Source organism: Pongo abelii, chromosome 15 (assembly GCF_028885655.2).
Source record: "Pongo abelii isolate AG06213 chromosome 15, NHGRI_mPonAbe1-v2.0_pri, whole genome shotgun sequence".
NCBI lineage: Eukaryota > Metazoa > Chordata > Mammalia > Primates > Hominidae > Pongo > Pongo abelii.
Window position 1 is genome coordinate 59,846,611 of NC_072000.2, and position 12,751 is coordinate 59,859,361.

A 12,751-nucleotide genomic window follows, 5' to 3' on the forward strand; every position below is an offset into this window, starting at 1 on the left:
CCAACTCAGTGCAAGAGGACAGCTTTGACTCCCTGTGATTCCATTCCTGACCTGACCAATCAGTATTCCCCATTCCCTAGGCCCCTGCCTGCCAAACTGCCTTTAAACAATCCTAGCCTCTAAATTTTCAGGGAGGCAGAGTTGAGTAATAATAAAACTACAATCTTCTGTTCAGCCAGCTCTGTATGAATTAAACTCTTTCTCTATAGCAATTCCCCTGTCTTGATAAATTCACTCTGTCTAATCAGAGAGCAAGATGAACCCATCAAGCTGTTACACAGCCTTCCACAAAAGACAATGGGTTAATGCTACCAACTATTGCCAGGCAGCTCAGCCAGTGAGGGCTAAAAACATTGAAGATTTCTGTGTTGAAAATCCCCTCTTCCTGTCTCACTCTCTATTGCCTCTCTGTAGGTTCTTTTTCCTTTTATTGTTGTCCTTGATATTTCACCAATGTGAACTTGGTAGGGAGTATGGCCCTCAGATGACAAACCAGATCCCAGACATTAGACCCTCCTAGAGTTAACACTGACCAGAGGTGTCTAATTGCCAGGATGGGGATATGCCTTGGAGCTAGTTTTCTTCTACATGATTGGGGTGAGAAATTGAATGGCTCCCACAGGGCTCTAGGAATGTGGGTTTGGCTGCAAGAACTCCAGGTAGCCTGATACTATGGAGTCTTCACTGAACAAATGCATTTCCTGCACTAGTCAGGTTGAAAAAATATCTATTCTTATGCAGACAAACAAGATCAAAATATTCAATCGTGTTTATTTTCTCTGAGTGACAATCCATCTATCTTTTAGTATTTCCCTTACTAGGAAAGTTGAATGTGGAAAAATACTAGCGCTCATTCAGGAATGGCAAATAGATAACATTTCACATGTGATCTCTAATAGATTGGTTGTGCCTGTCTGGAGAATTATGCTAAGCAGAATTCTGACACTGCATCTACTTTTTGCATGAAAAACAGTCACATTTGATTAGTAATGTCTGCCCTGGGTGCAGGAGTCAGAGCAGTAGACACGTTTACCACATTCTCTCATTCATTCAGTCAGCAAATATTAAGTGCCTATATGGTATGCAAGGGACTCTTCTAGGGGCTATGGCACAGTTGTAGTTGCTGAGGTTCTGTTCTAGGTAGAGGGCAGTGTTCTAAGAGCTGACTGTATTTACTATTCCTAAGTGACCCATCAATTTACAGGTCTTGATAGGTCAAATGATTCATCCAAGGCCACAAAATCAGTAAGAGTCAACAGGAACACAGGACTCTGACTTCCTTGTTGTCTGCCTTGTGACCCTCTCACCATCACCTGGGTGAACTGTTTATCAGCAATTTTTATTCTAAAGCTGTAGTTGCAGAAAACTTCTTGACCTACTCCCGTCTTTTTGGTCAATGGTGGACCTTCAATGTGGGCTGTAGCCCGGGAATAAGGAGACTTTTCTTCCTTCTTGGAACTTTCCATGCAGAATCACCTGCCATTTTCAAGAATGTAACAGAGGCAGCAAAGCATGTGGAAAATTCCTCTTTGTTGGCAAAGACCAATGTGACATTTAGTTGAATGAGGATATTATCCAAAGGCCCTATAGGGGTTAACAGTGCCTGCGGGGAGTGGGAGCTCCATGGATCAAGGTATCACGTGGTAGGTGGGTGAGTTTTTCCATGTCTGAATTCCAGGAAATTTTCCCTGATATGGTTCTGTTGTTCAAAGTAAGCCTGTTCTGCCCAGGGCTTTCAAAAGTAGGCATGTCTAGATGGGTGGTGGAAGGGCACCTGGGGGGAGAGATTATATTTTCTCAGTAGAATCCAGTTTATTCTACCAGTTCCTGAGCTCCCCACCGCACACCCATACTTTGGGGAAGGGTGTGTGTGCCTCCCTGCTGGGCTTTTCATCTGAACTTCAAAGCACTGTAAAACAGACTACTCTGTCTCTTTTCCTGCTTGGTCTCCATGGAAAAATGGTGAGATCTGACCTCCTCCCAGTGTCTGAACTTCCTACTCAAAGCTTTGGAGGCCCTGGATTAAGATTCCAGGAAGGGCAAAACCCAAGCCACAAGTGGGGAAGGCTTTGTTTCATGCACATGAATCATTCTTTCAAAGAAATCATAAAGAGGCTCATTTATGTAACTGTGTCTGTTTAAGGATTTTTTGAGAGGGTTTCTAGGAAGTTAACAAAAATCTGAGATATTCTAAAACACCTCTACCCATGGGGCACTGTTCTAACAAGCTCATTTCTGTCATTAGATGTAGCAGGAGTTGTTGGGGCCCGGCCCAAGTCCCCTTAGTCTATGGTGGACATCATTCATAGACAGCTCCTGTACAAGCACAATGGCTTCCTCGGCTCCCTGGATGAGAATATTCTCTGGCTGTGCTTCCTGGGAACAGACTTGAAGTGCTGGGGAATCAATACTCCAGGAGCCTTGCTCAGCCAATAAGGGACACAGTGATCAATTCTGAGGTGTGTGCTGCACAGTCCTTAAGAGGGTCCCAGTAGGACTGAGTCCTGGCTGTCTGCAATTGCAAGTTTCTCATTTATACTCCTTAATTGGCTCACTTCCTTTCCCTATCTCAACTTCCAGCTCAGTCATTGTGCATTCTGGTCACCTCCACAGAAACACTTGCACCTAAATCCTGGTCTCAGGGTTGGTTTATGGAGGAACCTAAACTAAGACCTGACAAACCTCTGTGTCTTCTGCAGGGCCAAGCTGCCAAGAACTTCTTGAGGTCTGCAGTCTTCTCCTCTCTCTGTTGTTAGGTAGATGGATGTTTGCCCAGCTGGGATTTATCTTTTCCAGGGCAGGAGGCATCACAATGTGGACAAAGTAAGATTCACAACTTGATGGAGATACCAGACTGACCCAGAGAGACTGCATCATTACTAAGCCCAGCACCTGCCTGGGTGGTAATAAAGAGGGAGAGCTCAGTGGTCAGTGGCCATGAGATGACCCCCACCTGGTCATTGACACACCAGGTGGTGACTGTGGATCAGCGTTTAAGAACATCCACATGATCCTGATTGGGGGCTAAAAGCAACTGGCTGGTTTGGGAAAATGAGGAGCTGGCAGTGCCCACTCTGTAGGGGTGGACCGTGGGCAGAGGGAAGGTATGATCAAGAGATAGTCTCTGCTCTAGAAGAGCACCGGGTCTCTTTTCCTTGTGAAAATCAGTCTCTTTATTCCCTTTGGGTAGCTACATAAACCATCTCCTAGTAAATGCCAAATCCTCAGGCAAAATGGCCTTGTGTGCCTGGTGCAGGACATATTAACCATGTCATGGGTTTGAGCCCATATTGGACCATGGTTACAACTGAAGCCAACTGACCTTCCTCCTCTTCCTGTCATAGCTGAGGTTGAATCATGTGACTTATCAGACATCTTTGTCTGCCCTACTTTTAGGTGACACAGCTAGGAAGAACAGTCACTTGTCCCCAGCCCAGCTGGAGGGCTGAGCCACGTGTCTCTAGAGTGTCACTGACCTTTGGCCCCTGCTGCTTGTAACAAGTGTAGGGCCAGTTTCAGTTGTGTGGTGTTGGCAGGGACGGGGGGGAAGGAAAAGGGGGAAAGAAAGAACCCTTTTGAAAGGAGTAGTCCTTATATGAGAAATAGGAGGCATTCCTTTTTGGTGCATTTCTTTCTTCCGCACTTCCCTGTGGTGCCTTCAAAGGCCTGGCCTTCCCCATGCTCTGGGCTCCTCTCCACTCCTTCAGGACCAGCTAAGCTGGAAACTAGTGAGCACTGGGCGGTGACCAAGTGCGAATGGGTTAACATGTTGCTAATGATAATAGCTAATACTTGTTGAGCGCTCACTTTGTGCAGGCACTCTGCTAAGGATGGCACAAGAATTTGTCTAATTATCTCAACAATCCCAGGAATTAGGCAGTATAATTAGTTCTATTTTTAAGATAAGAAGCTGAGACACAAATGTTAACTTTCCCAAGATCACACTAGTAAGGAGTCGGGCCAGTATGTTTTTAACAAATGTTAATTCAGCACCTTCTATATGGTATGAACCCCAAATATCAGAGAGAGGTCTCAGTCAATTTAGGAAGTTTATTTTGCCAAAGGACGCATGCCCATGACACAGCCTCGGGAGGTCCTAATGACATGTGCTCAAGGTGGTTGGGGCACAGCTTGGTTTTATACATTTTAGGGAGATATAAGACATCAGTTGATATATGTAAGAAGTACATTGGTTCTGTCCAGAAAGGTGAGACAACTCAAAGCGGGGAGGGGGCTTCCAAGTCATAGGTAGGTAAGAGACAAATGGTTGCATTCTTTTGAGGTTCTGATTAGCCTCTCCAAAGGAGGCAGTCAGATTTGCATTTATCTCGGTGAGAAGAGGAATGACTTTGAGTTCTGTCTGTCCTTTGTCCACAAGGATATTCCTTGTGAGGAAGGTATGTAGCTTTTTAAAAAAATTTATTTTATTTTATTTTATTTTTTAAATTTAGTAGCTTTTTTAGGAATAGAATGTGAGGTAGGTTTGCCCTAAGCAGTTCCTAGCTTGACTTTTCCCTTTGGCTTAGTGATTTTGGGATCCCAAGATTTTCCTTTCACAGTGCAAGGCGTTTATTCTAGGTGAACAAGACAGGCTTACCCTCTAGCAGGTAAGGTCAGGTAAAAATCCAAGAGGCAAACCTAGGAGCAAACTCTGAGATAGTGATTAGTGCCATGCAGATAATTAAAGGACTGAAGTGCTGGAGCCGCTCAGTGGCCCTTTTCACCTTGGGGATCAGAGAAGGAAGACTTTTTAGGAAAGGTGACATTGACACTGCAGTCTTAGGTCAAGGAGCCAGCCTCTCAGGATGCTGGGGAAGAGAATTTCTGCAAACAGCTGCTGCAGACAACATAGCTGAAGCAAGGACAGAAAGGAGAGGGAGAGACTCCATGAGAAGAGGGAAGGGAGACGGGGACCTTCCAGAGACTCCCGAGTCACATTCTTCATTTCATCAGGGCCTTTCAAAACTGAAAGGGGCCCTGAGGCTCTCCTGTAGAAATTAGGACAAGCGGGTAGGTCTCGTGGTTAACAATGTGACGAGGACCAGGGCTCCCAGGGTGGGACCTGGTGCACACCCAGGCTGCTCCTGGGCTTGGCACTCTGACCTCATCCGGGAGGCCAGACTGTGCTTCAGGGTAGGAGCTACCCAGAGGTGTGGTCAGAGGGCTTTGTATCAGGCCCACGTTATCTCCACTCTTGGCAGGACAAGGCCTGCACAGCCCTCTCTGGGCTTGGTGCCAGCATCTCTCATTGAAAAACGGTGGGACTGATTGTAATGATGTTTTGCAAAGGAAACAAGGAAGAGAACGTGACATGGGCTGAGATTATAGCTCACTATATTTCAGGTCCAGGTGAGTTCCAGTAGCAAAGGTTCGAACTCCTCCCCGAGAGTGATTCCAGGAAACCCCAGGGTGTGAAACTATAGTGCTAGATGTTCTAGTAAAACAAAAACTTCCCAGAACAAATAATAACAATAACAGAAGGATAAATTAGTCTTGTAGATATGAGAGAGAGTGAGTGAGCTCCAACACTGTAACTAGCAGGCATCTGAGTGGTTCTGGACAAATTCCATAAGCCACATGTCTTGTTTCTTTCTATCCTCTAACCCTTCTCCTCTCTGTGATTTATGGGGCCAGCCTGTCTGAACCGCTGAGATACCAGTCTCAAAGAGGCAAGCAGCTGGCAAAAGGGGATGTGCAGCCACCCACAAACAACACATTTCACGCATTAAAAAAGATACTCCTGATGGCATGTGTAGACCACATGGCCAAGGCAAAGCTCGCCATCTAGGTCCTGAGCTATAATTCTGTGCTATGGAGGGTGGAGTATGGGACGCACTACGCCAGCAATATCCCAAGGTGCTTGAATGGAACAGCTCTCCCAAAGAGACACAGAGAGTTGTGTGAGTTGCTTTGAAGAACAAATGCCCGAGAAAAGGGGGGATACATGTGACAGCTGAGGACTGTGAAGAGCTGTTAAGCAAACATCATTTACGTTAGGTGCTTTAAAAGCAGGTCAGGAAATTTTCATGTTCACACCAGTTCCAGTGTAAGCCTGGATTTCCTTAATGCCTAAGTCTTACGGTGTTCTGATAAAATCATTGCAATCTGGGCAGAGGTGACGGTTTCACTGGGATGGACTCTCCTAGTTTCCTTGTGTTTGGTGATGGCAAGAACAATGAATGTGTCACAGATTTGCATGGGATCAAGTAGGGCCTCTGTGCACAATGGTGTGTGTTGTTCCCTGCACAAAGATGTTTGGCCAAGGGGATGAAAGTGGGACTGAAACCCCTAGCCAACATCCTTGGCAAAGTTATTTTCTCTGATATGGGTCTGTCAGTCCAAGGAAGGGACACATTTTAAAAATTGATTCTTCTAGCAGGATACTGTTTCTAATTCCCACAAAGATGATATTGTATGAATTCTTTTCATGAAGAAAAATACTTTCCATACCATTTTTCTATGATATGAATCTCTTCCTTCACTCCCCACCAGTTTTTTTTTTTTAATTATTATACTTTAAGTTCTAGGGTACATGTGCACAATGTAAAGTTTTGTTACATATGTATACATGTGCCATGTTGGTGTGTTGCACCCATTAACTTGTCATTTACATTAGGAATATCTCCTAATGCTATCCCTCCCCACTCCCCCCACCCCACAACAGGCCCCAGTGTGTGATGTTCCCCACCCTGTGTCCAAGTGTTTTCATTGTTCAATTCCCACCAGTGAGTGAGAACATGTGGTGTTTGGTTTTCTTTCCTTGTGATAGTTTGCTCAGAATGATGGTTTCCAGCTTCACCCATGTCCCTACAAAGGACATGAACTCATCCTTCTTTATGGCTGCATAGTATTCCATGGTGTCTATGTGCCTCATTTTCTTAATCCAGTCTATCATTGATGGACATTTGGGTTGGTTCCAAGTCTTTGCTATTGTGAATAGTGCTGCAATAAACATACGTGTGCATGTGTCTTTATAGCAGTATGATTTATAATTCTTTGGGTATATACCCAGTAATGGGATCACTGGGTCAAATGGTATTTCTAGTTCTAGATCCTTGAGGAATTGCCACAGTGTCTTCCACAATGGTTGAACTAGTTTACAGTCCCACCAACAGTGTAAAAGTGTCCCTATTTCTCCACATCCTCTCTAGCACCTGTTGTTTCTTGACTTTTTAATGATTGCCATTCTAACTGGTGTGAGATGGTATCTCATTGTGGTTTTGATTTGCATTTCTCTGATGACCAGTGATGAGGAGCATTTTTTCATGTGTCTGTTGACTGCATAAATGTCTTCTTTTGAGAAGTATCTGTTCATATCCTTCGCCTACTTTTTGATGGGGTTGTTTGATTTTTTCTTGTAAATTTGTTTAAATTCTTTGTAGATTCTGGATATTAGCCCTTTGTCAGATGGGTAGATTGTAAAAATTTTCTCCCATTCTGTAGGTTGCCTGTTCACTCTGATGGTAGTTTCTTTTGCTGTGCAGAAGCTCTTTAGTTTAATTAGGTCCCATTTGTTAATTTTGGCTTTTGTTGCCATTGCCTTTGGTGTTTTAGTCATGAAGTCCTTGCCCATGCCTATGGCCTGAATGGTATTGCCTAGGTTTTCTTCTAGGGTTTTTATGGTTTTAGGTCTAACTTTTAAGTCTTTAATCAATCGTGAATTAATTTTTGTATAAGGTGTAAGGAAGGGATCCAGTTTCAGCTTTCTACATATGGCTAGCCAGTTTTCCCAGCACCATTTATTAAATAGGGAATCCTTTCCCCATTTCTTGTTTTTGTCAGGTTCGTCAAAGATCAGATGGTTGTAGAAGTGTGTCATTTCTGAGGGCTCTGTTCTGTTCCATTGATCTATATCTCTGTTTTGGTACCAGTACCATGCTGTTTTGGTTACTGTAGCCTTGTAGTATGGCTTGAAGTCAGGTAGTGTGATGCCTCCAGCTTTGTTCTTTTGGCTTAGGATTGTCTTGGCAATGTGGGCTCTTTTTTGGTTCCATATGAACTTTAAAGTAGTTTTTTTCCAATTTTGTGAAGAAAGTCATTGGTAGCTTGATGGGGATGGTATTGAATCTATAAATTACTTTGGGCAGTATGGTCATTTTCACGATATTGATTCTTCCTATCCATGAGCATGGAATGTTCTTCCATTTGTTTGTGTCTTCTTTTATTTCGTTGAGCAGTGGTTTGTAGTTCTCCTTGAAGAGGTCCTTCACATCCCTTGTAAGTTGGATTCCTAGATATTTCATTCTCTTTGAAGCAATTGTGAATGGGAGTTCACTCATGATTTGGCTCTCTGTTTGTCTATTATTGGTGTACAGGAAAGCTTGTGATTTTTGCACATTGATTTTGTATCCTGAGACTTTGCTGAAGTTGCTTATCAGCTTAAGGAGATTTTGGGCTGAGACGATGGGGTTTTCCAAATATACAATCATATCATCTGCAAACAGAGACAGTTTGACTTCCTGTCTTCCTATTTAAATACGCTTTAGTTCTTTCTCTTGCCTGATTTCCCTGGCCAGAACTTCCAATACTATGTTGAATAGTAGTGGTGAGGGAGGGCATCCTTGTCTTGTGCCAGTTTTCAAAGGGAATGCTAACAGCTTTTGCCCATTTAGTATGATATTGGCTGTGGGTTTGTCATAAATAGCTCTTATTATTTTGAGATACAGTCCGTCAATATCTAGTTTATTGAGAGTTTTTAGCATGAAGTGGTGTTGAATTTTGTCGAAGGCCTTTTCTGCATCTATTGAGATAATCAATAGTTTGGTTCTGTTGATATGATGGATTACGTTTATCGATTTGCATATGTTGAACCAGCCTTGCATCCCAGGGATGAAGCCAACTTGATTATGGTGGATAAGCTTTTTGATGTACTGCTGGATTTGGTTTGACAGTATTTTATTGAGGATTTTTGCATCGATGTGAGTTGAGAGAAGAAGGCTTCAGATGATTGGTAATAACAAACTTCTCCAAGTTAAACGAGGATGTTTGACCCCATCGCAAAGAAGCTAAAAACCTTGAAAAAAGATTAGACGAATGGCTAACTAGAATAAACAGCATAGAGAAGACCTTAAATTACCTTACGGAGATGAAAACCATGGCATAAGAACTACTTGACACATGCACAAACTTCAGTAGCCGATTCGATCAAGTGGAAGAAAGGGTATCAGTGATTGAAGATCAAATGAATGAAATGAAGTGAGAAGACAAGTTTAGAGAAAAAAGAGTAAAAAGAAACAAAGCTTCCAAGAAACATGGGATTATGTGAAAAGACCAAATCTACATCTGATTGGTGTACCTGAAAGTGATGGGGAGAATGGAACCAAGTCGGAAAACACACTTCAGGATATTATCCAGGAGAACTTCCCCAAGCTAGCAAGGCAGGAGAACTTCCCTAACCTAGCAAGGCAGGCCAACATTCAAATTCAAGAAATACAGAGAATGCCCCAGAGATACTCCTCAAGAAGAGCAACTCCAAGTCACATAATTGTCAGATTCACCAAAGTTGAAATGAAGGAAAAAATGTTAAAGACAGCCAGAGGGAAAGATCGGGTTACCCACAAAGGGAAGTCCATTAGACTAACAGCAGATCTCTCAGCAGAAACTCTACAAACCAGATGAAAGTGGGGGCCAATATTCAATATTCTTAAAAGAATTTTCAACCCAGAATTTCATATCCAGCCAAACTAAGCTTCATAAGTGAGGGAGAAATAGAATCCTTTACAGACAAACAAATGCTGAGAGATTTTGTCACCACCAGGCCTGCCTTACAAGAGCTCCTGAAGGAAGCACTAAACATGGAAAGGAACAACTGGTACTAGCCACTGCAAAAACATGCCAAATTGTAAAGACCATCGATGCTACGAAGAAACTGCATCAACTAACAAGCAAAATAACCAGCTAACATCATAATGACAGGACCAAATTCACACATAACAATATTAACCTTAGATGTAAATGGGCTAAATGCTCCAATTAAAAGACACAGACTGGCAAATTGGATAAAGAGTCAAGACCCATCAGTGTGCTGTGTTCAGGAGACCCATGTCACGTGCAGAGACACAGATAGGCTCAAAATAAAGGGATGGAGGAAGATCTACCAAGCAAATGGAAAACAAAAAAGCAGGGATTGCAATCCTAGTCTCTGATAAAACAGACTTTAAACCAACAAAGATCAAAAGAGACAAAGAAGGCCATTACATAATGGTGAAGGGATCAATTCAACAAGAAGAGCTAACTATCCTAAATATATATGCACCCAATACAGGAGGACCCAGATTAATAAGGGGAGACTTTAACACCCCACTGTCAACATTAGACAGATCAATGAGACAGAAAATTAACAAGGATATCCAGGAATTGAACTCAGCTCTGCACCAAGTAGACCTAATAGACATCTGCGGAACTCTCCACCCCAAATCAACAGAATATACATTCTTCTCAGCACCACATCGCACTTATTCCAAAATTGACAACATAGTTGGAAGTAAAGCACCCCTCAGCAAATGTAAAAGAACAGAAATGATAACAAACTGTCTCTCAGACCACAGTGCAATCAAACTAGAACTCAGGATTCAGAAACTCACTCAAAACCGCTCAACTACATGGAAACTGAACAACCTGCTCCTGAATGACTACTGGGTACATAATGAAATGAAGGCAGAAATAAAGATGTTCTTGGAAATCAATGAGAACAAAGACACAACATACTAGAATTTCTGGGACACATTTAAAGCAGTGTGTAGAGGGAAATTTATAGCACTAAATGCCCACAAGAGAAAGCAAGAAAGATCTAAAACTGACACCCTAACATCACAATTAAAAGAACTAGAGAAGCAAGAGCAAACACATTCAAAAGCTAGAAGAAGGTAAGAAATAACTAAGGTCAGAGCAGAACTGAAGGAGATAGAGATACACAAAACCCTTCAAAAAAATCAATGAATCCAGGAGCTGGTTTTTTGAAAGGATCAACAAAATTGATAGACCCCTAGCAAGACTAACAAGAAAAGAGAGAAGAATCAAATAGATGCAATAAAAAATGATAAAGGGGATATCACCACCAATCCCACAGAAATACAACCTACCATCAGAAAATACTATAAACACCTCTATGCAAATAAACCAGAAAATCTAGAAGAAATGGATAAATTCCTGGACACATACACCCTCCCCAGACTAAACCAGGAAGAAGTTGAATCCTTGGATAGACCAATAACAGACTCTGAAACTGAGGCAATAATTAATAGCCTACCAACCAAAAAAAGTCCAGGACCAGACAGATTCACAGCTGAATTTTACCAGAGGTGCAAAGAGGAGCTGGTACCATTCCTTCTGAAACTATTCTAATCAATAGAAAAAGAGGAAATCCTCCCTAACTCATTTTATGAGGCCAGCATCATCCTGATACAAAAACCTGGCAGAGATACAAAAAAAGAGAATTTTAGACCAACACTCCCCAGCGTTTTTTTTTAAAACACTTCCAGAAATGTCTTGGGGGATGTTACTAAGTGATATACAAAACAAGGATTCAGTGGTAGAATAAATTTTAGAAATGCTGGGTTAACCACAAAAAGATTTCTTTTAATTGCAGGATTTCTCAGAGCATTTATTATATGACCTGCATTATAAATTTCCCAGAGGTGGTTGCGGTGAGTAGAATTTCCCAAACATACGTAACTATGGTAATATGAAGGGTGGTTCCCCTCCAAAATTCATGCTGAAACTTAATTTCCGTTACAACAGTGTTAAGAAGTGTGGCCTTTCTGAATTAAGTCATGAAGGCTCTGCCCTCATGAGTGGGATTAGAACCCTCACAAAAGAGTTTGAGGTTGAAGGGAATGTCCTTTTTGCCTTTCTGCCATTTGAGGACACAGTGTTTGTCCCCTCCTCAGGATGCAGCAACAGAGTGCCATCTTGGAAGCAAGAGAGCAGACCTCACCAGACACCAAACCTACCATTACCTTGAGCCTGGACTTCCCAGCCTTCAGAACTGTGAGAAATAAATTTCTATTATTTATAAATTACCCAGTCTGTGGTATTTTGTTATAGCAGCACAAACAGAATGATACAATGACTGGGGAAGCATCTTAGAGGACTTGTGTTCTGTAAATACTTATAACACTGTTTTAAATTATCAGTGCTTCATTTCTTGGATTTCCAACTTGGAGAAGATTGCCCTGGGAACAAGTCATTGTTTGTTTTATCAAATGAGAGTGAGTCAGCACAAATTTCAACCAAGTGCCTTGACTTCCTAGTAGAGTCACAGCCTCCTTCGTGGAACAGATATCATGCCTTTACAAAAGCACTAAAGGAATATTTGAGGGTTCACAAAGCCTTTAGCACACGGGAGGGCTTCTCTTTGGATGGATGCTGTGGTTTAACAGCCACTGGACAGGATCTCCATCATAGACAAGATCTTCCAAGCATCAACGACCAATATGATTCCTTGGAAACTAAGAGATTCGGATGATATCTAAGAAAGAGAATAGGAAGAGGTAGCAGAATTAAGAAAAAAAAAATTTAAACTTGCTGGCAATAAAGAACCATCCAGAAAATGTCTGAAGACTTCTCTGACATGAATCTTTCAAATATGAAAAAACATCTGTGACATCACCACCCCACTCCCCCACAAAAAAACAAACAAATTAAGAAACCAAAAAGGTCAGGATGTTCTATGCCCTTCTACTTCTTTCCCATGTACTTCACTAGAGTCACTGTAGGACTGAGGGAAGTTTATGAAGGGCTAGAGTTTCTA